At 39.4% G+C, this 26,798-nt stretch overlaps 1 protein-coding gene across 4 annotated transcripts in view; it reads left to right on the top strand.

Moving 5' to 3' along the window:
- The window catches only part of cadpsa (Ca2+-dependent activator protein for secretion a), a 173,929-nt gene that overhangs the window by 1,391 nt on the left and 145,740 nt on the right, over positions 1–26,798 (top strand). The gene's annotated exons all lie outside the window — the stretch shown is intronic.

The raw sequence follows: 26,798 nt of genomic DNA, 5'->3' as shown, positions 1-26,798 counted from the left end.
GTTCCCACCCATTGTAGTAGCTCTTGGAAATGTGAATTGTCTCTGGGCATGGCTGCATCAGTGTTCCCTCCTCCTGTTGCTCTCAAGCAACACTCTTATTTGAACAGTCTGTTGCACAGAAGAAAGAGACTCTGCAACACTCACCATGTTCTGTTTGATTGAATGTTCTCTATACAGTAAATATGCGTTGATGTACCATTTATGAAGGAATACCACTTTATGTATGACCAAGCTATGTTACCTGGTGGTTGAGGGTTGACAGACCCCCAGTGTTCTGTGCTGGTACTGCAGACCTTTAAGTCAGGCGTGATACTGAGGGCGTTTGTATAGCATGCTGTCCCCAAACACTGGAGGCAAAAGTGTTTGCAGTTGTTCCAAAAATCCACACTGGAAGGCTGTCTGAAAAACATACTGCCATAGAGAGAGAGGAAGGAGATGCATTAAAGTTCCAAAAAAAAGGGGATGACATCACATATTTATGGACAATCTTCTCCCTGCAGGATGTTACAGTGTGCTTGAAAAATAGCAGCAATCATTGTGTGTAGAGAATGAAAAAGGAGAGCTTAAAGGTTCAAACTTCGCTTCCTTTCTTATTTCCACATGCGAAGTGGAGGGAGGTGCACTTGTTCGACAGTCTGCTGTTGGTAAGGTTGTGTAAATTGTTGGACACAGCATCTCAATTTCAAAATTCAAGGTTTTGAGGGCAGGGGTCTGAAAAAGGCTGCCATCTTAATGTCCAAAATGACAGACTCCAAGTGGTCTGTACTGGTATTAAAGGCATTCGGTGACAGCATGGCTCTGAGCCCACACCATGTCGACACCAGTTCTGCTGTGCAGTCCTCAGACAAGGCTTGACAATACTTAGCGTAATAGCATGAGCAGCCACAGCAGCATGTGTATGTAAGAGGGGAGAAAAGATGCCTTGGGATTCAATTACAGGTGCAAAATGTGATGCAGTACAAGGCTGGTGTAGACAGCTGGACTGAGCAAAACTGAAGATTACACTAAATGCTCACGAGATAGGCACCTGAAAAACATCCAGTGGGTCGACTGGGTGTGGCATTTTTGAGTTCTGCCTGCAGTTCCTGAACCACAGTGGCCTGATGTTGTTGGATTGCCTTAATTTTGTTTGGGCTTCAATTTAGCAAATTTGCCCTTCTCTTTCTCCTTTCCCCTCCCCCGACCCCTTTTAATGAAGTTCTTGTGGTTAATTAGCTAATCACAAAGGCTCCAGGACTCAGTGGAGGCTGAAAACCGTGTTTAAGCACTTTAAAAAAATCAGAGTAACACATAGGTTACTATTTGTACGCTTTGAAATAAATAACTAAAAGTAATTTTGTCATACTTTGCCATAAAAACGGAGGTTTGGCTTCGACATTGCTGCCCTTCTAGGTTGTAAAATAACCGACTAAGTGTAGCTTCAATAGTAACCTGATTTTCTGAAAATGTCATGTGACGTCAGGTGAAGACAGCTAAAGAGAGTCATTTTATCTCATTATTTAACTGTGAACTTGTTTCTTGAAGTGTGTACACAATCCCATGACAAAGATCCACAAGAGGGTAGGTAGCATCAATGTGGCAGCCGCTTACTGAAATAAAAGAAAAATCAATGTTTTTACCAGTCTAAAATAATTCTATCCACAGTTTGAGGTCACAGAAACACCAGTCTATTGGCTGTAAGCTGAATCAGGTCATTTTCCACAGCGCAGCAGTAAAAGTAAAAATGTACGTACAACTGAAAACTAAGAGAAATCCCCCTGTCTAAAGAGCCTATTGTTACATTGCAGCATAGGCATCATGGTACATTTTCAAAAGGAGAAATTTACCAGAGCTCTCAAATAACATTAATTCTTTTCATCCATTCAGCCATTATCTGTAACCATATTATCCTGAATAGGGTCATGAGTTGATCCCAGCTGAGCCTGGACAGCTTGTCAAGTCCATCACAGGGCCAACACAGAAAGGCAGACAACCATTAATGCTCACATTCTACCTACAGCTACGTTAGAATCACCAATTAACTAAACAATTAACTAAACATTTATGTCTTTGGGCTGTTGGAGAAAGCCGGAGCACCTGGTAAAAACTCACGCAGGCACTGGGAGAAGACGCAAACTGCACAAAGAAAGACCCCAGACAACCTGCAGGTTCAAACCCAGAACCTTTGTACTGTGAGTGAACAGGGCTAATCACTGCTGGCTAATTTAATTCAAATCACATTTGATTGATTTTTGCCAAATCACAACACAGGTTATCTCAATGTACTTAACACAGCAAAGTCCTTACAGAAGATCCTTATAATATCATAAAGAGGAACCCAACAACTCCCACATGAGCGACAGCTGGAGTGATAGCAACAGCTATCTTTTAACAGGAAGAAACTTACGACAGAACCAGTCTTAAAGGTGGCCAGCCATCTACCTCAGTCAGTTGGGGTGAGGGGCATGCAGAGAGAGAGAAGAACAGTAGAGAGATACAAGAGATAATAAACTGTCGGTGGGGCCGGTAACCGCAGAGCAGAAATATGCAGCTCCAGAGACAGTTGCAAAAAAAAAAAAAACACACAACAACGTGAGTGTGGAGAACTGCATAGAGAGATGACAAACAATAACAAAATTATGGGCAAGGAAAGGCATAAAGTTAAGGAGATGTAATGGTGTCATATAAATGCTTAGAGAGTGAAAGACAGAGAGGAGAGGAGCTCAGTGCATCGTGGGAGGTCCCCCAGCGGCGTCCTTTAATAGCATAACTAAGGGATGGCTGAAGGTCATCTAAGTCAAACCCTAATAACAGGCTTTAACAGAAGGTTTTAAGCTTAATTTTAAAAGCAGAGAAAGTGCCTGCCTCTTGAACCCAAACAGGGAGCTGGCTCCACTGGAGAAGGACCAGAAATCTGAAGACTGTCTCCCATTCTACTTTTGGAAACTCCAGGAAGCACAAGCAGGCCAGCATTGAGAGTGAAGCGCTCTGTTGGGATGATATAGTACCAGTTGATCTTTCAGAAAAGATAAAGCTTGGTCATAAAGAGCTATGTAAGTCAGCAGAAGAATTCTAAATTCTTGATTTTACAGAAAGACATCATGAAGAAGCTAAAATAGGAGAAATATGACCTCCTGCTAAATCCTGGCAGGACTCTTGCTGCTGCATTTTGGATCAGCTGCAGGCTATGTAATAAGGTGACATCCTGACAACAAGGGAATACAAAAGTCCTGCGCTTAAGTAACAAATGTATGAATCAACTGTTGAGGCAGGATGTCCCTGATTTGATTAATATTACATAAATGAAAGGAAGCACTGAGAGACTTGCTTTATGTGTGAGTTAAAGGACAAATCCTCATCAAAAATGACACCAAGGTTTCTCACACTGATGCTGGAGGCCAAAACATTGTCATCCAGAGTAAATATGTCATTGGAGAAAGACTTTCTGATGTATTTACAATAACTTAAGTTTTGTGTGAATTTAGAAGGAGAAAGCTACAGGTCCTCCAGGCCTTTATGTCTTGGAGACATTCTTGAAGTTTACTAACTGGTTTTATAGATAGATTTAACTGGATTTTATCTGCAAAATGATGCAATTTATGCAGTACATCCTTTGCATAATTGATTTGCGACAACTTTTTAAAGAATTTTAGAAATAAAGGTCAGGTTGGATATAGGTCTATAGTTACTGAAAACAGCTGGATCATAATTGGGTTTTCAAGCAAAGCTTTAATTGCAGCAACCTTAAAAAGTCTCCAGCATGTAGCCGGTTATTAAAGATAGATTGATTGATTGTAATAATTAAAGTTAAAACATCCTTGAAAGCTGGGTTGAGTTTCTAAAAGAAGATTGATGATTTTGATGAAGCAATTGAAAATTTAGCTCAGACATCAACAGCAACAGAAGAGGTCTAAATGTAAATCAGAACTTACAGAGATTTTGATGCCGCTGTGCTTGATGCATCAGTGAAAGCTATAGGAAGCCTGATAGTAACAATTTTAGTAGAATAGAAGTTTATGAAGTCATTAATACTGAGAACTAAATGAATACAAGACTATTGCTGTGAGTCTTTGTCCACTTGGCTACAGTGCCAAGAAAGAAACCTGGGGTTCCTCTGTTAAGAGGTGATTTGACAACACTTACCCCAATTTTGAAGATATTTCCAGAATCCTCCAGATTCCTCTAACCATCTCGATAAAAACAGGTCTGTCTGCTAAAAAGATTTTAAAATCATTTTGGTTGTAAGCCAGTTTCTTGGGTAGTAAAAGTTTTCTAACTCATTTTGGTGACATACCAAAACCCAATGGTAGCTGGGAGCTATGAAATATTGTCATAGTGTGAAGTGCTCGCTAAAATGAAACGTATATAGTATGTGTGACGGGGTTCAACCTCAGCCCTCGGATAGCACAAAACATGGCGTAGTCGTAGGTAGAGTGATGGTGCAATTTATTGTGCTCATCTTGCAGATGTGTAGATTGGTGTCAAAACTATATTTGATTACAGTAGATTACATTAGATTTAGATTTGATTTTATTAATCCCACAGTGGGGAAATTTACTCGTCACAGCAGCATAGAAAAAGAAAAGAAAAAGTGCACACAATATGAACAAATTTACAAATACCTGAGATATAAGAAATTAAATAATTATTTTAGAAAAAAATAAAAATAAGAGCAATGAATAAAAATACACACACACACACAGACTATATACACAAACACAAATTAAATGAAAAATAAATACAGTTTGGCATGATGAATGTAAAGTGACAGGTGCTGTGGAATGAAATGACCAGTGCAATATTATTTTATTGTGGTATTGAAAAGTCTGATGGCTATCGGAACAAACGAGCTACATTAGCGCTCCTTCCTACTCTGAGGGTGCAGCAGTCTGCCGCTGAAGGAGCTGCTTAAAGCTCCTACAGTCTCATTGAGGGGGTGAGAGGTGTTGTCCATGATCGATGTCAGCTTGGCTAACAACCTCCTCTCACCCACCTCCTCTATGCAGTCCAGAGGACTGCCCTGGACAGAGCTGTCCCTTTTGACCAGCTTGTTTATTCTCCTCCTGTCCCAGACCACCGCATAAAAGATGGCAGACGCAACCACAGTGTCGTAGAATGTCCTCAGCAGAGTCCTGCAGACTCCGAAGGACCTCAGTCTTCTCAGCAGATGGAGGGGACTCTGGCCCTTCTTGAAGAGGACATTGGTGTTGTCCGTCCAGTCCAGTTTATTGTTGAGGTGAACAAAAGAATCAAACCTGTTGAAAAACAGGTTCAGTTCGTTGGGGTCACCCAGGGCTTGTTGTTTGAGAAACACCTTCTTGGTGGGCACGGTGTTCTCCACACAGAATGACATGTAGTCCGTGATGCAGTCGGTCAAGCTGTCAATGTCCTCCCCGTGAGGCCGACATAACACGTCCCAGTCAGTGGTGGCGAAGCAGTCCCTCAGCGCCTCACTGGCCTCCTCAGACCATCTCCTCACAAACCTGGTGGTGGGGGGTTGTTTGTTCACCACAGGTATGTAAATGGGGAGCAGATGGACTAGGTCGTGATCTGAGCGGCCCAGCGGGGGGGTGGGGGTGGGGTGAAGAGCTGTATGAGTCCTTTGTATTTGCATACAAAAGGTCCAAGGTTGTATTGTTCCTGGCGTTGCACTGTATATACTGGGTGAAGGTGGGGAGAGTGGAGGACAGGGATGCATGGTTGAAGTCTCCGGAGATGAGGACGAGGAACTGTGGGTGCAACGTCTTCAGCTGTGACACAAACAGAGTCAACTAGAAAAATGGTACCAACAAACAACAAAAATGTTTGTAAAACAATAAAACAAATTCTAAACCAAAAACTTACAAAAGTCAACACCATCTCAATCAAAGTAACTGTTACCTTCTGTAACTTGGCCCACACTGACCTCCATCATGAGGAGGCCCCTTTAAATGTAGTAAGCCCCTCCCATCAGGCTAATTGATTATAATAATACCTACAAAAAAGCAAATATCTAAACCCAGAGGTTATCATTTGTCTGCTTACTGCAGAAACCAGATCAGAAAACTAATTTTTATTTTCTTTCACTGAGCCTAACAAACAGCTCTCAGATAAACCTGTCTTTTATGATTAAAAATTTTATTTTTAATAGCAGGGACCGTCACATACTGATGATGTCACACAACTACTCATCGCTACAGGCGTACTAAACAGCTGATTGGCCTCTGCTTCGGTTTGAACGGGAAGCCCCAGCAACAAGGTTAGAGGAGAGTCGACCTACAGCAAGTGACCAACGGTGTAAAGTTATGCTAGAACTACCAAGTGTGCACCCTTGATAATTTACTGGCAGGCCAAATAACTGATGTTTCCCGGGTCCCTGACGTAGTAATCTGTATGGAGTGTGATGAAACTCAGTGAGAGCCTTTCACTTCACCACCCTCATGCACGAAGCATTGAGTGGTGAACTAACTGTGCTTACTAGTATGAACTTGTAGTCTCGTCTCTTAAAAATAGCAGAAGGCTGCGTTGACAGATCTGTGGCTGAAACTGAATTCAAATGACATTTTAACAGTTTATAGACAAAACTATTATGCTTGTAAAAACACAGGAAAATAAGACTGTAGTCAATAAAATGGGAGCATAATTTTCAACATTTTTCAATTCAGTTGAAAGTATGATTTAAAAAAAGTATGCAGAACATCATACACACATTTTTTCTGATTTAATAATCCTTGCTCAAAAAGTATCTAATGTTAAAAGTATGCTCTTTTCAGAGGATCATCAGAATGGAATAACTTGCCTCAAAATCAGTCAGCATCCTTACCTTTAAGAAATACACATTAGCTCTGTGGCTGAACATTCAGCTGGGGTTACTGTTGTTAGCTGGTTTATAACGTGTAGAATCATGATATTTATGTAAGCACTACCTTTGGTTATTGTTGAACCCTGTAAAATGAGCAACCACTGTGGCAAATAAATAAACAAATAGTAACATAATTCTGAGGAAGGATTTTTCAAATCTGAATATGTGTTTTAGTTTTAAAGTCATAATGGTGTGTGTGTCCACACCAGTGCCTACTCGTCAGCACCCATTAAAGCCTGTATGTTACTTCAGTAAATTCATTTTTCAATTTCAATAATGATGTTGGAGTTCCCAATCATAAAAGCTCTCTCTTGTTATTATCATTACCCTCTACACGACCCTTTCCGCTGCGTGACTTAAACACAATGTCTCATTGTCATTGCACTGTTATATTAATAATGTTTCTCCCATGCTAAGCTCACTCAGATGAGAAAAACTAATGTGTAGATGCTAAAATAGTCATTAGTTGAGGGAGAACTGATGGTACAAACATTAGCTGTTGGCTCATTCATCACTAACAAAGGTGGAAACTGATTGAACTGATGTCAGAACAAAGCATACACTTTTGGCATCAGTTCAAACAACTGTTGTGTGGACAGAACCAAAGCTATTCAAAAACACATTATCACGAGGGTTCAAACTTGAAGCTATGAGAAGAAATGCAGCGGTTGACAGAAAATAAAAGTCTAATTTGACATTCTGTGTTTAGATCACACTCCGGAGTTCATCCGCCTTCTCAAACACATTTGCCAGTCAGCTGGGAAGTGGGTGGCACTGCATCAGGCTTGAGATGCTGTGGGCTGATGAGAGATAAAGCATGGCTGTTCCTTGTTTCAAAGGTTTCTTTACTATTCAAACCTGCCTCATGAAGACTTTGCAAATTGTAGTATTTTGGTCTTCAAACAGTTCTTGCAGGAAGCAAGAAGCAAAAAGTGTTGACTGAAACTTCAGAGGGTGGGGCCAACCAATAAGCACAATGTTGATATATTGTTACCTAATATAGCTGTAATGGTTATCAGACTACTCCCTGTTTACACATCTACAGCAGACACAAAATGATATCCGGCATGCACGATTCACCGGGGCGGTGTTTCCTTCAGTCACCCAGCCTCCCTTGCTCCCTGGCTGCTGGGGGAAGGTTAGGAGCGGCGCTGGCCGACTACAGCTATTGATCTTGTTTTCATGGTGTGAAGTGTTGCCTCCATCACAGCAAATAAAGTACATTTATTCCGTGTTCCACTATCTATGAAGGAGGCAGATGTACATCAAGTTATCAGCTGCTGTAATCAGGAATACAACAAATAAACTGGGTCGAGACACAGCAGACATGCTGCCACCAGAAACACAGAAAAAGCAGATAACACGCTCACCACAGCACGCCATTTTGGTAATGATGTTGAGAACAACAAAGCATGCATTCTCAGAGATAGATAGATATTGTTATTTGATATAAGCAATTTATTTTATGTCATTTTTCTTTGACATATTGTGCAGCTGTATGTTTTCAAACAGAAAGGAAACCCACTATTTTTATTTTATTTTAAAAGCACTTGTGACATGTTATTTGTGGCCTTGACTTACACATTTAATAGGAAATACCCAGATACATATCGTGTACCTCCATTCAGCCAAAATATAATGTAATATAATATTTGGTCCATATCGCCCAGACCTAACAGTGTGGGACATTTACATATAAATGAACGTTACTTGACTATGTTGTCTGTCTTGGGGGCCACTCATCGGTTAACACTTCCATAACATGTGGAATTCCTCAAGGCTCCATCTTAGGCTCCTGTGTTGTTCAGTCTCTATATGTTGCCTCTGGGAAACATTATCAGACAACATGGGATTTATTTTCGGAGCTATGCCGATGATACTCAGCTGTATATCTCTTTATCACCCAATGACATTACCCCTATCGATAAACTGGTTCACTGCATTGATCACATCAACTTGTGGATGTCATACATTTTTTTAGAGCTGAACAAAGACAAAACTGAGGTTTGAATCATTGCAGCAAAGGTTTAAAGGGAGACTCTGTGCTCCGGCTTAAAAACTCTTGCCCAAAATGCCAAGCCCCTTGCAAAAAATCTTGGTGTGCTTCTGGACCCGGACCTTAAATTGGAATTTCACATAAGCAATGTCACCAAAAATGGCCGAATTATTGTTAAAGTCCAACCATTGCTCTCACAGGGAGATACTGAGAAACTTATACGTGCTTTTATTACCAGCAGGCTCGATTACTGCAACGCTTTCTTTTCTGGTTTACCTAAGAAAGCAACAAACAAGCTTCAGATCATTCAAAATGCAGCAGCACGAGTACTAACTAAGACACGTAAGTCTCTTCACTGGGTGTTACTGAGTTTTAGAATAGATTTTAAGATCCTTTTATTAGTATTTAAATCTCTCAATGGTATTGCACCAGATTGCCTATCAGACATGCTTTTAATTTATGCTCCCTCTAGATCACTCAGATTCTCTGACACTGGCCTTTTAGTAATTCCCAGGGTGAGGACAAAGACAAATGGGGTGGCAACATTTAGTTTGTAAGGTCCTCGCCTCTGGAATAGCCTGCCAGCAGAGCTGAGGGCGTCACTCTAATCTTAAAACATACCTTTTTGACTTAGCATTGTCGTAATTTATCTTATATATATTTTATACAATTTTATATATTGCCTTCTCTGCCATGTCACTTATTTTATGTCACTTATTTTATATAGTCTTTTTTTTCTTCCCTTCTTTTATCTGTTCTAAAAAAATGTTGTATGTTTTATTGTGAAGCACTTTGTATTGCAACTTTGCATAGAAGGTGTTATGTAAATAAAGTTGACTTGACTGGACTTTCTATCCCTTACCTAACAAGTTCACACAAAGCTGATAATCCTATCAGATCAACCTCTGTGTATTTCACAGTATATAGACTTTTCAAATCTGGTGTCTGGTGAGGCACTCCTGTGCTCCCTGTCCCTTTCTCTCCTCTGTGTTTATGTGTCTCACGCTGAACAAGCTTAAACAAAAGCAATTACTGATCGCCATTATCAAAAGGAAAGCGCAATAATTCAATGATAGGACTGGCAGTTGCAGTGCCGCAGCAGACACGCTGCTAGTGTGGACACTGTGAAGCCAGGTAGAGGTGATGCACACGCCCTGCAGGCACGGTGTCTCAGGCACAAAAAAAAAAAAATCTCCCAAGGGGTTGTTGTGAGACTTTGTGGGGTTGGGGCATAGTGCACTGTGCCTGGAAGGGCACATATGATTTATTGTTCTCATCCATGCCAATTTTAGGGAGTCCCTGATTGATGTATCAATGGAGCCTTCCGTGTCCCTCCAGCAGATCAATGCGAAATGACAGCCCCATGCATTTTAAGATCCTTATTTGGATCGCAATTGACATCGATCACACTCAGAGTTCTTAAAATGATTGACAACAGTTCAATAATATGCAAATTTTCACTAATGCTCGGATATAATATGAAATCAGTGGTAATGATTCCACGGGGATTATAGCATATGTATATTTATGACATTGTTTTTCTGGCAGCAGGCTATGTTTTTAAATTTAAATTTTTTTTTTTTTTTTACTTTATTGAACAATAAGTCAATTTACAAGCATTGTAAACGAGTACTCATTATTTTGTACAGAGGGTAGTAATGTGGAAATAATAGGACAGTAGAATAACAAATAACAACAGTATAAGATAAGTAAATAGATAAAATAAAAAAACAAATGGATTTAAAAATATAAATTCTCTTGATGCAAAAATATCATAGGAAAAAAAATTATATACCTGAAAATAGCATGTGATTCCTCTTAAAAAAATGTCTTCATACAGTTTGACAGTTATGTTACTTTTCTCAGTATCAATCCGTTTGAGAGTCTTAATATAATCTTTGAATTCATCCAAAAATCTGGTGAAGTTGAGGGAGATTTTTGACATTCTACATTTGTGAGTGAAGAATGTGTCATACAGAATTAATACATTTATAATGAACTCAATATTATGATTTTCATGTTCGTAATATGTGATAACATTTTTACATTCAATTTTAATATTTGCATTTATTTTACCCATTATATAATCTTCCATTCTAGACCAGAAAATAATAAATTACTTACTGTATATGACGATAAGCCATAAATCCTGTTTGGGTTTCATTTATGATTTCTTCAAGGTTGCATTTTAAACGTTGAGCAAATACCAGTGCAAATAATTTATAATCCACATTTAGGAGTGTGATTGGTCTCCAGTTTTCTATTGACAGCGGGTCCTTATTTGATTTTGGTGTCAAACTGATGAATCTTTGCTTCATTGTTGTTGTCATTTCTTTCTTATCAATTAATTATTTATACATTTCCATAAGAGGAGTTTCAATAAAAGTAAATTTCAGTAGATAAACAATCAATTACGTTTTTCCAATGCAAAGAAATAGCTAGTGTTTTTTCCCCCCATTTTCCAACCATCTCGATCTGGATCGTCAAAAGGCTCATTTAGCAGTGTCTGTGTATAATTTATCTATTTCATTCTGAAGTTGTAAGAATTTTAGTTTCTTATTTTCTGAAAGAATTTCTTTATTTAATACAACTTTAAAATGTTCTATACCAATACCAACCATTCACTGAAGCCCTCCAGATCTTCTTCCTGAATGTTCGCATGGTGAACTGTATTATCACTGGACGTGAACTCCTATCCTCTTTCGGTCGTCTAATCCAATGTACAGTGTCGATGAGGAAGCCAAGTTTGTTTTTCTCATCTGGAGTGAGTTGACCAAAGATTTCAAAAACTTGCTTTCTGGCATCCTCTGCAGTTTCGTTGACAGGTTCAGGGAGGTTAAACGGCTTTAGATTCCAACGCCGGCTGTAACGTTCGGCTTCTTCAATCTTCATGTCTTGTTGGGAGATCCGCTGATTCATAGTATGCATCTTCTCAGTGTTTACCTTCATTTGGTGACCTATTCCTTTAATGTTGTCTTTAATATCCACGATGTCCTCTGTGTTTTTGTTTATTTTTTTTTCTTGGGCAGTAAATCTGCTGGATAATTCCTGGATGGCTTTCAATATGTCCACATTGGACACTTTATTGTCCTGGTTGCTTGAACAGACATTTTTAGGATTAGGACTCAACACAGGAGTTACTGGTTCGGGTGAACATATAGAAATCACGTTTTCTTCTTCTAAGTCCATGAGGAGGTTCCCCCTCCTGTCCTTATCTCATTTTGGCATGTTTAACGTGCGGCAGCCAACTCAGCTTGTAGCTGGTTGGTTAGCAAAACTTGTCGTTGAAGTTGGAATTTCTTCCGAAAATTACAGTTCTGTATTAGACTATTACCTTGTCAGGCATTGTACCTTGTCGTGCCAATTCTTTAGGTCGACATTTCATAGATTTTGTTTGGACTAGAGCAACTAGTACTCAAAATCTTTTTTTAGAGCTCAGAGCAGAGCGTGTGCACTGTCCGCCATCTGGCAGCAGGCTAATTGCTTGTGTCTGCAAATACTGTGACACAGAGACCTGCTGTCCACGTCAGTCATGTCAGCTTTCTGCTCCAGCCACTGGTCAATTATTTCTAATCCTGCTTCTTATCAAGATCCACTTTCAATCACTGAGAGAGTTTTTTCTTAAATCTTTGTATCCATGTCTGTATCTGCAGAGAGAGAAGAACTTTTACCGGCTGTCTAGAGGAGGGCTAATTTTGCTGATATATGACACATGCCTGGTTATTACTGATTACTTTGATCTGAGGGGAATTGATCAAAAAGCCAGAGCAGCCACTTCTCACTGTGATTCATATTCACAGCACATTTGTACACTTTATGGGTCCATTTTGTTTGTCTTTGATTCACTGCATATCAGCAGGGTTCTTGCACTGCTGGTTATATATAGAAGCTGAGGGTTGAAGTGGAGACAAAGACATTATTTGAGGTAAATCTGGGTTAATAATTGTACACGTTCTCAGAGCCATAACTCAGTCAAATCTGAACAGAAACACGTAAAATATGTATTGATATAATTCATGCTCAGTTACACTTTCCTTACCAAGACCAGTCTCTTTATATCCAATGTCCATTGTGAAAATGAGTCCATAATTTTACGTAGAAACGACTCTCCAGGACTTCATCAGCAAGTTTTGAAGGTTTCATCAGTGTCACAATAATCCAGTAAAACAAGACAAGTTTATTTGTACATTTTAACAGCAAGGTAATTGAAAGTGCTTTATATAAAACATAAAAAACAAAATGTAAAGACAACGGATAGAAATGAAAGAGAGTCAAAATAAGAGCATTTAATGGGGCCATTTTGACAAAAATGTATTAAAAATGAACAGGGGTTCAAATGGAATACCAATACCTCCCTGCTGCTCACACACATAAGCTTTTATTTGCCCTCTTGATGACTTTCATTTATTCTCTCACTGTACTGGCTCCCAAGGCATACATGCTGCTGCTGTGTTTCCATCTGTCAGATGAGCAAAAATATTTTTGGCTCTCTCCATTTTCACACAACAGTCAACATTCTCAATGAGCCGATGTAGGAAGAAGGACTCTTCACAGGGCTAAACAGTCAAAGATTCACTTGAACATACAAGGATGCTGCTATGGGTGAGATTTAACTAGATGGGAACACCAAATTCACAGAAGAATTGCAAATGCAGCTGTAACTGACTTGAGGGGAATAGTGCATGTTTTGATATGAAAGTAATTCACGTCATGAATGTCATGAACAGCCATATTGCCTGTCTCTCAGCAGGTTCAATACAAGCTTTCTAAAGGGCTACTACCAGCCTAATGTTATGTAACGTTTCAATCATAGGCTGAAATAATCCTTCAAATTGGGTCAGTAAATTTGAGTTCAAATGCACATCCCTTCTTCTTGATTAATTTGATTAGGAAGTGTTCACCACAGTGAGGTGAAGGCCATACCAAATTAAACGTTACGACTATACCTTTCCAGTGATGTTAGTTGTTTGTCTGTGTGACAAAGTGTCACCGGGTGGTTAGCATGCATATCACAGGGGCACATATGCCCTCAGCAGTGAGTCCCAGGTCCAGGGACAATGACGATTATTTTTGTTAAGCACGAAGCACATCATTTTCAAATTGCTAAATCCTACAGTATCCCAACATTATGGTTCTGATGTTGCCAGATTGTAGACAATCTCCCCAACACAATTATGAACAGTTCTCTCTACTGCCAACATTTTGTGGTGAGATACATTGAAAAACATAACAATTTACAAGATGCAATCTTTTTTCCCTTGATATAAAGATTAATATTAAAAAAAAAAAAGTTTAGTATTATCATATCAAATGATTGAAGATCTGGACAGCCTAAACTGGTATGTAAAAAAAAAAAAAAGTATAGAACATGAATGGGTAGCCCTTATAATGACCCAGATAAGACCTTAAAAGTGAAGGTAATGAAATTCTCCTGAATATAGCTGGAAGGGAGGATTAACTCCCCACTCAGCCAAAAAGGTGACAATACAAAATTAATTTGTGTGTGTTGCCGTAAAAATGATGACATAGTGGCTACTTGTGCTCTTGGTTGCTGATAGAAACAGTCTTTTAAAGAATATATATATATACGACTGACTCATAACTGTAGACCCTTGCCCTTCCCACCTTTAGAAAGGTAGTTATAATCAATATTTCTATCGCAATGATATTGGATAGGATTATTTGTTGACTGTCCACCTCCCTTTGGCTTTAGTGAGCTTCAGCTCAATGTTCAGTTGTCTGGCCACAATTTTGCTGTACATCCACTGCTCAAACAGCTGTTTTGCTTTGAAAGAACAGTAAAACCCTTTTGTAATCTGCATTCATCAGGTAAGGATCTAGCTATTCCCCTCAGGAGTTGGTGGAGAACAAACGCAGAGCAGAAATATATTGAATACTGGACTTAAATTCATAAGGTGAACACAGATCCTGCTCCACATGAGTGATCCATGTTGCTTTATAACTGTTGGATGTAAAAATAAGCAACTATTTGCTAAAAAAAAAAAAAAAAAAAAAAAATCACCCTATCTATGTAAAAGGTAATGCTACGTCAATGCTGTGCTCAAACTGTGTTTCTGCTTCCCCCAATGTCCAATAAGAAATCAGTTATTGCAGATTTAAACTCTGGCTGAGCAGGATTACAGAGAATTACTGGAGATAATGTGAGACAGTGGACATTATAGCTTTCTCCATCATAAGCTCTGTGACTCTGTAGCTGTCTTTTCTCAAAGCTCTGCATTATAAAAGGTTCGCAGTTGGTCATTGTAAAAATAATGCATTTCTGAATTGAATTGCTTTTATTCTATTTTCTCTGTCTCCTTACCAACCAGCCTGAGGACTGCTGCTTATTTCTGATCAAAACCACTACTGTTTCCATTAATACAGAGCTGAGGTGAACGCAAAACTTTGAGGTTCCTCAAACTCACATCAACAATTGTTTTGGTTTTTAGCAACAAAAAACAGAAACAATGTATGAGTTTATGAATAGTGAGCAATGCACTCACACTAAATTATCTTGGTCTCCTCAGCGTTTCAGCATCTTTTAGACCAGTGAGACACATTGAGAGAATAGATGGTGAACACAGTGGAGCATTTAGCAGCTAAAGAGACAGATATTTTTCTCAGGAGTTGGTGGGAACCAAAACAGTTTAAAAATATAACGTGCTGTTGTGTATTTACTTCATATCATAAAACCAACACAATGCGGATGAATTTCACTGACTAACTGGTGGGCCCATATCCTGATAAAGAGTTTATCATCAAGAAGTTATGACTATACGATTGACATTCTATCTGATAAAAACACCTCCTTTCATTAAATATGGCACCAATAGGACCTCTGCTTCATTGTGTAATAAACTACCTTAAGCACCGCAAATTGTCTTTGTCATACTAGTTATGTAAGGCTGAGAAACATGATGGTGAGCTTTTCTCATCATCATTACTGTGCAATGCATAACATTAAAACCCCAAACACCAAAAATGAAAGATTATGAAGAATAGTATGAAAACACATTAAGAATACGATACTGTAATGCATGCATTTTTTGCTGTGATGTCTGGATTAGATTGCTTTTATGCTGTTTTCTCTGTATTTTTGTTTGGTCATGGTTTTGACAGCTTAGTATGCACATTACATAATATAATTAGACTTTTGTCACACAATCACACATTTCACAGTGTATTTTCTTCCTCTCTCTTATTTTATACATTGCTTTCTCCGCTAATCAGGCCGGGGGGGATTAGTATGCCCAGGTGAGACACTTAACATGGTAACACAATCAGGCCATCTGTCTGCTTGTTTGCTTCACAATAGGAGCTCTGATGGATCCACTCCTCTTTCCTCTTCTGCTCAACAGCTCCTCTTACTTTGCTTCCAATTCTGCTTTTTTTTTTTTCATCATCTCTTTTATAATAAGATGGATCCTCAGATCTAGGATACAGGCTCACTCACCCTTGCTCATCAAGAGCAACTTGCTGCACCTGTGATATGCTCCCTCACCTGGTGGCAATCAGCCTGATCTAAAGCGATATTAAGAGGTTGGTTTGGTATTCAGTAGTACGTGTATCTCCAGAGGGTCAACTCGGTCGGTCGTATGTGTGTCTGTGTGTCTGTGAGAATATAATTGGTAGTGGTTTTGATTTGACTCCCTGTAAGAAATCCCACTATAGCTGTGTTTGAGTTGTACACTCGTTCACAACTCCGTACTCCCTATATAGGGGAGTTCTGTGCAGGGCACTATATTAGCTCATTGGCCAACTGCATTTTTGTGATAAATACATAGTGGACTGAGTGTATTCACCCAGATTTATTAATTATAAAGTATGAAGTACTTTGTACCGTGTCGTGATTCACTGTTCTGCTTAAATTAAACACATTTTTGCACCACGACTACGGCCATAAGCATACTATACTCCATCAGAAATAGAAAACAGCTTAGTTAAAAAAAACAGCTTGTTGCTCAGTGGAAATGCCACCTAATAGCAATCCTTTTTCTCACAATTATTCAAATACTTCTGTCTAAAAGAAGCAGAGTCAGAAGACCAGCAAATTGGGAGAGAAAAGTTAGACATGATGACTGTTCACACAGTGGCAAGTCAATAATGTATATTTCTAACGCTTTACATTAATAAAGTCAACAAGAGAATTCTGCTATTTTCAACAACTGTTCTGGATTACTCATCTAATGTGTGATTGTCCAATTTCAGTCACAACACCTTCCTGCAAATGTTCCTCAATGAAAGCCCTTTTAAGAAATAAGTCATTTCTATCTAATGAAACGCAAGGAGACTTTAAACTTGAAATAATGAAAAAAGTGTTTGGAGAGTTTGTTAATGCTATAACTTTGACAGGTCAAATGGTAGCTGATCATAACGAGCCTTCAAGTTGATGTTGTAATTCAATTAATAGGCTACATCTTAAATGTATTTAGGACAAATCTGACCATTCCGTTTGTTTTTATCGTGTCTTGCCTGACATACGCGTTTGGATCTTCAAACACTTCAAACATGTTAATTAATTTCTGCCGGATCAAGAAAACTGTGAACAAGTTATTCCCACACTTGGAGAAAAAACAGTGGCGGAGTGTCGTTACAGTTCAGCACTACACCTATGCCTCTCAGTTTAAGGTGTGAATGCATTTCTTCTTTAGCACCAACTAATTCTCACTGCTTTCAGGGTCGTTTCCTGGCAGCATAACACCCGGCAGTTAAAGAAACGAAAACCTTCTTGAATTATGCCATCAAAGGTTTGTGTGTGTCCGTGTGAACGTGTTTTTAGAAACAAGTCCAATAGTATCTGAATAATTCATGAGGACAACATGCAGGCTGCTAATGGTGATGAAAGCCTTGTCAGTTGGCTTGTTGTGTTCATGTACAAACACACATACACACACACACACACACACACACACACACACACACACACACACACACACACACACACACACACATACATAGCACACACGTGGGCACCTAGCATGTGCTTTAATGTATGGTGGTCCTTTAACACGTTCATTTATAGAAAGCAGTGAGTGCTCTGTAATTACTCACTCTACTGAGACTTTAATATGATACTGAACATTACAGTCTCCACAATCTTCCATCAACAATGATGTCATAGCTCATAACACAACAAAAGTTTTACACAACTGAATAGCAAAAACTAAAATGTTTTGAAGGAAGCATAATTGTGACTGGTCTCTTAATGTGGTCAAGAAATGTTAATGAACATATTTGTAAAGTTGCAAATACGTTAATACTGAACGTATCAGTAAAATGCTGACACCATATTTTTTTCTGCCCACAGCTATATATCCAGTTGTAGTGACCACAACATTATTCAACTTTTTTAATGTTCTGTTTAGACACTGGCAACTTAAAATTAGAGAAAGACTGCTTTAATACAGAACAATATACAGGGACTTCAAACACAATATAAATACAAGTTCCACCATAATTCCCAAACTAACTAAAGTGCTTCTGTTGCCTAAACCACAGATGGTACTCTAGATTTTAACCCTGATCTCTAGTGAAGGAGTCTCAGGCACCATCCACCCCAACAATCCCCTACTGACTCCAATGGAGTTCATAAATGGAATTTTCCTTGTTAATATCAGATGGTACATTTTTTTTTAATGATATCCGGATGTCATAATTACAAAATGAAGTCCATGCCTTTGTTCAGCACAGTTTCATGTTGTTTTCTGACCATTTTGTTATTGCAAACTCAGCACTTCCACCACCCATCTAAATATTTTCAGGTATCCAGAAAACAAAACAAATCCAGTTGTATAGGAGCATCATTTCTTGGAGACAGGCTTGGGAGAGAGTTGGAGGATCACACGCTTAATTCTCATGTACTATCATCAAGATGGCGTACTTCGCTCTTTCGTACTTTTTGTGATTTTGTTTATTTGCGTGGTTTTCTGCTCTCCCTCTCTGGTCACATACACCAGAGAGGAACTCTTAAACTTTAGGCTATCCTCCAGTAAAACCTTTTCTCCAGTTTTCACCGAACCAGAAAGTTTTACGGAGTTATTGGTCGGCGGGGCACCGTATCAGCACCATTTGCACTTGGTGCAATTGCACCATTGTTTATGTGTATATATGTTTCTTAGCTGTATATATGTCTATTTATGTATGTTCTTGTTTTTGCACGTTGAGAGAGAAGTTACAACCGGGGTCAAATTCCTTGTAGTTGTTAACATACCTGGCCAAAAAAGCTGATTCTTATTCACTTAGGCTGTGTTCAGACTGCAGGCCAATCGGATTTGTCTCTCAAATCAGATCTTGAGGACAGACTGTCTGTGGTGTTGTTTGAAAGTGAGCGGACTGAATTTGGCGTGTCTAAACATCACCAACCTATCTGCATGGGTTGCTGTGGTAACAACAGATGTGCAGCTATGCTGGTGACGTCCATTTCCAACACAGAAGACAATTTATTTCGGCTTCTGTCCGTGGACTGTTGTTGTCGTTTTCCTCCGTAGCGCCAAAACCTACACTCTCTGATATTGCACTGCTAGGGGTAGCATAGATTCTGCTTACTCTGTTACTCTAAAAATGAGGTTGTCACTTAGATGCAATAATTGGATATGAGCTACCAGATTTTCCGGACTGAGACACAACTGTAGAAATCCAATTGAAAGCCCATTTCGCCTGTTTTTTTGCTGTCCAGACTTAAAAAAAAAAAAAAATCAATCTAGATACAATCTGGATATGACAAAATACGGATTTGCGCTGGCAATCTGAATCAGGTTTAATCGAGAAACAGACAGCATAATATCCAGGCCACATGACTTTATTAGAAATATATCTGTTAACCTTGGATTTACAGGATGGTTGGGAGTGGAGAAACCAGAAGACTAACTGACATAGGCAGATTTCCAAGCTGCCGGTGCCTCCATTTACTGATAATTTATTTGACTAATCCCTAGTCTGTCACTCCAAGATTAGTAAAATCTATCGAAATCAAAAGTTCTCGACGCTGCTTACAACATCAGCAGGCCAAGAAACGAGTCATGAAAGGTCAGTTTATTGCATCCAAAAGGGTGAAGTACAGCATCTTTTGGCATCAAACGTCTTTTGGCAAGAGAAGAGAAGCTGGCTGGAGGTAAACTTTTGACAGAATGAGTTGCCAGCAGCTGATCCAATGCCAATATTGAGTGGGTGGTGTATTTGAAGCTGTCTGAATTCAGTATCCATACACTCTCAATCACAAAGTCATTGCTCTGGGAAGACTTTTTGCCTAAGTGTTGATAATTAGTTGCACAGGAAAGGTTTAAAAATATGGCTTTTTTGTTTTCCTGTATTTGAGAATTGCTTAAGGACCTGCAATCATGGCATAACATGAAGGAGGAGGCAGAGTTGTGTTTGAGTGTGTTGCAAGAACTTGCCCCTGCCCTGTATTCATGTGAAAGCCTCTGTGTGAGTGTGCAAATAGAAGCTCTTGCCCTGATGAACACTTTCTCAATCCTTTGTTGGTCTGTTGTGCAGTGTGTAATCTGGGATTACCCGTCCATTTGATGTTATATCATTGCCAGAGAGCTCGACATGTTCGGAGGGAGAAAGGGTTAATATAAATACTAATGTCTGTGAGCGTAGATGTGTGTGTCAGAGTCTGTGTGTGTGCGTATGCGTGTGTGCGTGTACATGTGCTCGTATTACTTAAGTCTGAATATGCAGATCAAATGTATATATGTCTTTGCTTTTCTGTTGCTATAGTAAATATTTTGCCCAATAAGGGACAACTGTAGATTTACATGTTATTTTCCTTTGATCCGTATGTTGTCTAAACAGGAGGCTGAACTGAAAGACTTATCAAACTGATCAAATTTTGGGGCTAATTTGAACTAAAAGTTAAAAGTGTGTGAAATTGGCTGAACAGTGATTGGGGGATTGCTGCTGTTGAGTTGGCATGAAAACAGTCAACATGCAATTAATTAATTTGTACACCCTTTTATTGTATTACATCTGTGGAAGAAAACAGTTTCACGTCAACAGTTTGTAAAGTACAGTTGTGAGCACAAAGGATGGATGATTTGTAAAAGATAAAATAAAAAAAAGACTTGTTGAAGCAAATTAAATAAGTCGGTTTAAGCAAGTAAATTGAATTGAACCTGACATAGAGGTCTGGTTTCTTTGCTTAACCCTCCAGAGGAGCTGCACTGAACGAGTTAGTGTGTGTGTGTATGTATGTATGAAGGTGGGATGCTTATTAGTGAGAATTCCAGTTCTTTACCTCCCACACAGGTCTTACTGAACTGCTAAGCACGGTGGAATCGGTCTGGCTGCTAAAGAAGGGTCTGCCATGTACAGGGTCGTGAGATTGGAGTGTCAAGGGAGGCCATTAGTCTGTTGACCCCCCAGGCCACAGGATGGCCTTCACGTATTCTATTGCCATCTTTATCAGTTTTCAACTATTTTGTACCATCTCTTTTTAACCAGATTAACTATTTGGGCATTCACAACTGTGAATAATAAAATGTAATTGATTGAACTCCAGTGTGTTGTCTTAAGAGACTGAACCCTAGTCTCCTGGGTAAATGTCTTGGGTTTTATAGTCAGCGCAACTTGAATGCACTTCATTGTTAAAAAAAGAAAGAAAGATAGGATGACATACATCTGCTCACGCGCTAAACTGTTTCATCATGTGTTTTCCAAATTCTGGGAAGGTGTCCTTCGCAGCCTCTGTAGGACCTCTGGAGGGACCCCTCCTCCCAAGGATGCATCTCTGTGGATTTATGGGTATTTTTCAATCTTACAGTGTGCATGTGGAGGAGGTCAGGGTGAATGGATGGGCCTGCAAGAAACTGAATTTTCATCAGTTAGGGATATTATCAGAGCAGAATAGAGATGCAAATCAAAGCAGCATATTATTCACTACGAGAAAAGGGGTCTTGCCACCCTCCATACAGAATCGTTTGCAATCGTTCCATCCTACTGGTCGTAGACCTTTTAACCTATCAGCATGTGTCAAAACTAGTCGACAACCTGCCACCGCTGCAACTACCAATGTCCCGTGTACACCAAAGCATGGTTTCCTGAATACAGCAGGATGTCTGTCTGTCTCTCTATCTATCTATCATAACTTGTAGACATAAGGGTTCCAAGATTGTGGAAACTTTGGTCAAGTGCTGTTGCAAAAACCATCAAACACTGTGATGAACCTAGATGGATGGATTATGAGGACCAACCCATGGAACGAGGACCAACAGTAGTTTAATTTACCCGCTTGGTAGTATCATGCAAGAAATGTAGCTAATAATTTTTTTTAACAACAGTGACTATTCAGTTAAAGCATGTACACAGTGCCATTTTCATGCATCAGTGAGTCATCAACAAGTATTTGAAGAGTTTCTTTCAGTGGTACTTGACTCAGACCTCTGAGTGACATAGGCAGCACTTTAATTTACAATGATTTTGAAGACTATCCTCAAGAAAAATGTCATTGAGAAACAATCAGTTTATGTAGGGTGCATTGAGGCCTTGCTTTCAGTGAAAGACAAAAACAAATATCTGACTGCTTCAGTTTAAGTTAACAAAATGAGTTTGCTCCTGAAATATGCTCTTAGGCTAGAAACTGACAGCAGTGCGGCTGCTTCACTCCAGAAGCCACACAGGTTAGAGCAATAACTGGCAAGTAGATAAATCCTACTAAAACAAACAAACACACACACACACACACACACACACACACACACACACACACACACACACACACACACACACACACACACACACACACACACACACACACACACATTTTTACCCAAATCACGCACTCCCACCCCACCCCCAAAAAACTGTTACTTAGTGAACAGATATATGCCATCACAACTTGCATAATACAAGTACACACACAAATAGATGCACATACACCGAGGCAAGAATCTGTTCCCAAACTGACACACTCACGCAGACCTACAGCAGTGTTATCTTTGTGATGTCCCAGATGGCAGCCGTAGCGACTGGTGATCGTGCACTCGCAGCATACACTCTGCTTACACATTGCCCAACTATTTCTGTCTGTCTGTGTATTTAGTTTAATTTTTCAAACATTTTGCGAGGGCGGAAAAGAAGCGGGATCTCTGTAGATGGTGTAAAAGAGCTGACACAGCTAATGTGTGAATAGTTAAATGTCCAAATAGAATGAGCAGTGGTGCTCTGTGAAACATCAGTTAAACAGAAAACGGTGCTCTTTATGTCTGAAATAAACATTTGTACAAGCAGAGAAAACAGGGGTCCTGACACCGCCAAGCTCGCCACGAATCAACTAGTTTCTATAACTCTGCCATGGATGTCATGAGAAAAACACTATACAGTGTCCCAAGATGGCACCCCACTTGTTCCATGTAAGAGTTGGTTTAAAGCATGGAGCCTATGTTTGCATGAGACAGATGCAATTCATACAGGCTGCCGGCATAAGGAAAGCATAAAATATCAACCAATAGCTTTTTTTCTCTTAAAAGCTAAGAAGGGCAAAGAAGAATAAAATACAAACATTTTAAAATATTATCTTAATATCACAGTCATTTAGGGGTGCCTTTGGAGAAAGTCTTTTTGGACAAATGTGCTTCACCTGATCCTGCATCACACAGTATGGTTCATCCACCAAAGTCATGTCACAATCCAGAGCTGTTCCCTCAGGTTAAACTCCATCCAATCTTTCATTGAAGGTCTGACTCAAAAAGCAAAATACATTTGTGGGGTCTACTATTCATTTTCAAAGATACAAATCTAGTAGCCAAAGTCTGAATTTGAAAATTTTGACTTGACAACTGTTGAGACTTGTAAAATAGAAATAACTCTCAACTCTGTACATGTATTCTCATTCCTTCTTCGTCACACCTTTATACTGGAAAAGTAATTAGCATTACCCTCTTCAGGCCACAGTAGAAGTTTAGACATTTACTTTTAGCATTTAAAGATGCAGTAACTTATCTTTTATATTAAGCATTTAGTGTACCATCTGTCTGAGTGGAGGCTGATGTTTGAGCTTGCTAATAGCAGTCACCACTGGACTGTATCTTTAAGCTGATTGTTTTTGTTTTATAACCCACAACTTTACTGTTTCAGTTCACTGTTCTCATGAACCTTATTTGCAGCATCAGGCAGCTGTTTCCTGCAAAAAAATTCAAAACCAAGCGCACATTGTCTGCACAGGCAGACTCTTGGTACCATACATTAGGTGATTACGAGCCAGAACCCCCGATAAAACGATGTCAGCCAAAGTTTGGCTGGTGATGCCGGTCTGCTCATTCTCCAGCCTTCAGAAACTGACAATAAGCTGCGTCACAGCGGTTTTAAAGGCAATGAGGGGAGCTGATTTGATTGGCCATGACTGAAATCAGCTGTGACACACCTTCTAGTTATCTTTTCCTCTTACTTTACTGCATGCGCCACAGTGCACCAGAATTTAGCCTGCGCTTGTGTTCACAAAAATACCAAAGAAGTTTGATGCAACTACTTGCTGTGCCCTGGCAGACAAAAATAGGTCCCGTATTGCAGTACTTTTTGACCCTAACTACAGTTTGCATTTTTCCCCTTTCTATCTTCCAAGCTGTCTAGTTTCTTGTCTATTCATATTACTGTTTTTTTTATTTTATTTCCCTTTCTTTGATTCTCTGTTACTCATTTCTTCTTATTTCTTTCCTCTTTACTTGAATGGAGTCTCTCATTACTTCCTTCCCTTCCTTCCCTTATCGAGCGATTGCTTCTGTCTTTCCTCTTCATCCCCTCCTTTCTCTTTTCTCCTCCCACTTCTTCTTTCTCTGTCATCTTTTCCCAGGAGTGGCAGTGGTAACAGAGCGGTACATTATAACAGATGCCTCTTGACATGCATAACTGGAGTGGAACAGTATTTTCAGAAAAGCGAGTAGAGAGCCCAAGAGTGGGAGCCCTGAGGAGAAATGATTTTGTTTTGAAAGAAAAGTGTGCACTAGGCCTACATGATGCGGTTTGTGTCATTATACTATTAAACATGCAGTCAAATGCTGTATACATCAATCATTCACAACATTAACCACTGACAGGTGAAGTGAGTAACACTGATTATCTCGTTATGCCACCTGTCAAGGGGTGGGACTCCTTTTTTGGGCAGCAGGTGAGTTATAAATTCTTTAAGTTAATTTGTTGGAAGCAGGAAAAATGGGTGAGCGTAAGGATCTGAGTGATAGTGACAGGGGCCGAATTGCTATGGCCAGACAATCGGGTCCAAAACTGCAGATCTTGTTGGGATGTTCCCATCTGGAAACAAAATTAACTATTTAGTTTAGCAGGCAGGTTGGCTGGTCGATGAAAACGTCGTCTGCAATACATGGAAAATACATAACATCAGTTTCATAAAATACTGAAACTCATTTCGGGCTTTGTTTTCTATTTTCCTTCTCATAGTCACAGGATTTATGGTACAAGTTGGCCTCCACAGGCTGATGATGTTTAAGCAGCTTGGAAAGAGGTAAATAATATTATCAATGCCTCTTTTCCTGGTATTATGAGAACCACTGCTCAGTGTAGAAAGCAGTTCAATGATATAAAACAAAAACCTCTGTCTTATAGACACCAAACATTTGCATTAATTAAATGTCAAAGTGAACAAAAAAAACCAACATATCCAATTTATTCCAATCAGGTGCTCAAGTGAGCAAATGTATATTACGCGCATTTAAAGCTACAAGTGCAATTTTTGTTATTTTTGAGGCTGAGATTCGCCACTGCGACATGACACACGCCACCTGCCCGATTCACATCCACTTCAACAGACATGAGTAAGTTTAATTTTCTATATAGTGAACTTAACTAGAAAGTGGCATTCAAAAAAATCTTGTTTCATTATTTATGTGATTCGAATTAAATATGTAAAACATCCACCAAACCTGACTGTGGGATTTTGGATTGGTCTGCTCATGCGCTGCGCTGCACTTAGACCGGGTTTAAGGTGGCAAAAACTCAAACGCAACTTCCTGTCAAAATTGCACAGCACCAGTGCATCTTTACTGACACACCCCTGTTCCACCCAACTCAGTGCAGCTGGGTTCATGTTGAGCCACAACAATTTGCAGAAAAAAAAAATCCTTGCGCTCCATGAAAATCCCAACGTGCCTGGATCTGGACCTGTGTTGTGGTGGGTGGGAAAATGTCCTTTGTGGTGATAGGGTGTTCCTCCCTGTTGCTGTTGGGATTTTAAAATAATGTTAATGAAGGGCATTATGGTTACCATATATGGTATGCACCACCACCATCACGATAAGTTCCTGTTCGGGTTTTAGAGTGGAAATTCTTGCAAGAGACCGGTACCACACAATGTCAGCTGAAGTCTGCTCTGGGACAGACCTTTACACAGATCGACTTCGTCAACCACCTGTTGAGAGGAAAACACACCTTGAGTCCATAGCACAACAGAATAATTTGGTTGCTTTTCAGTAAGCATCTTCATATGTTTAGGTGTTTAACCCTGTAGACGTCTGACGGTTATATAAAAAAAAAAAAATTCTAGAGGCGTTGACAGGCTGTAATCAGCTTCTCTGGTAATTGCCAATAAAAACAAATCGTAATGAAGCAAAATCACATCAGCAGGAAAACAGAGGTCAACAGGCTTGTTAACACCACATATCTGCTGATCTTCAGAGCAATTCAGTTGTGCAGAAAGTCAATATTATGAACTTGGTGATGATGTTTTTTTTCAGAAGGATAAAACAAATGCAGGGAATTGAAAGTAGCTTGTAATTCTGCATTACAGATATAGACTAAATTGTGTTATGTTTAAACAAAGCTGCTGAGCAACTGCATGAAAAATGAAACTTATCCAGTGATTGCACTCCAGTTTACATAAATATTTTCTCAGAATCAGAGGTGTATAGCTGAACTGAATCTGATGTTAATCACAGCATAAGTGTGAAAGACGCCTGTGAGCCAAGCATGTGCACAGTTTCAAATTAGTTTCCCTTGAAAATCTTGTACCCTTGTCGGAATGTAAATCTCCGA

Source organism: Brachyistius frenatus, unplaced genomic scaffold (genome assembly GCF_029030835.1).
Source record: "Brachyistius frenatus isolate BFR_SWC_R1_liver_20210118 unplaced genomic scaffold, ASM2903083v1 Contig_45, whole genome shotgun sequence".
Taxonomy (NCBI): domain Eukaryota; kingdom Metazoa; phylum Chordata; class Actinopteri; family Embiotocidae; genus Brachyistius; species Brachyistius frenatus.
This window is presented reverse-complemented; position numbering and strand designations above follow the sequence as displayed.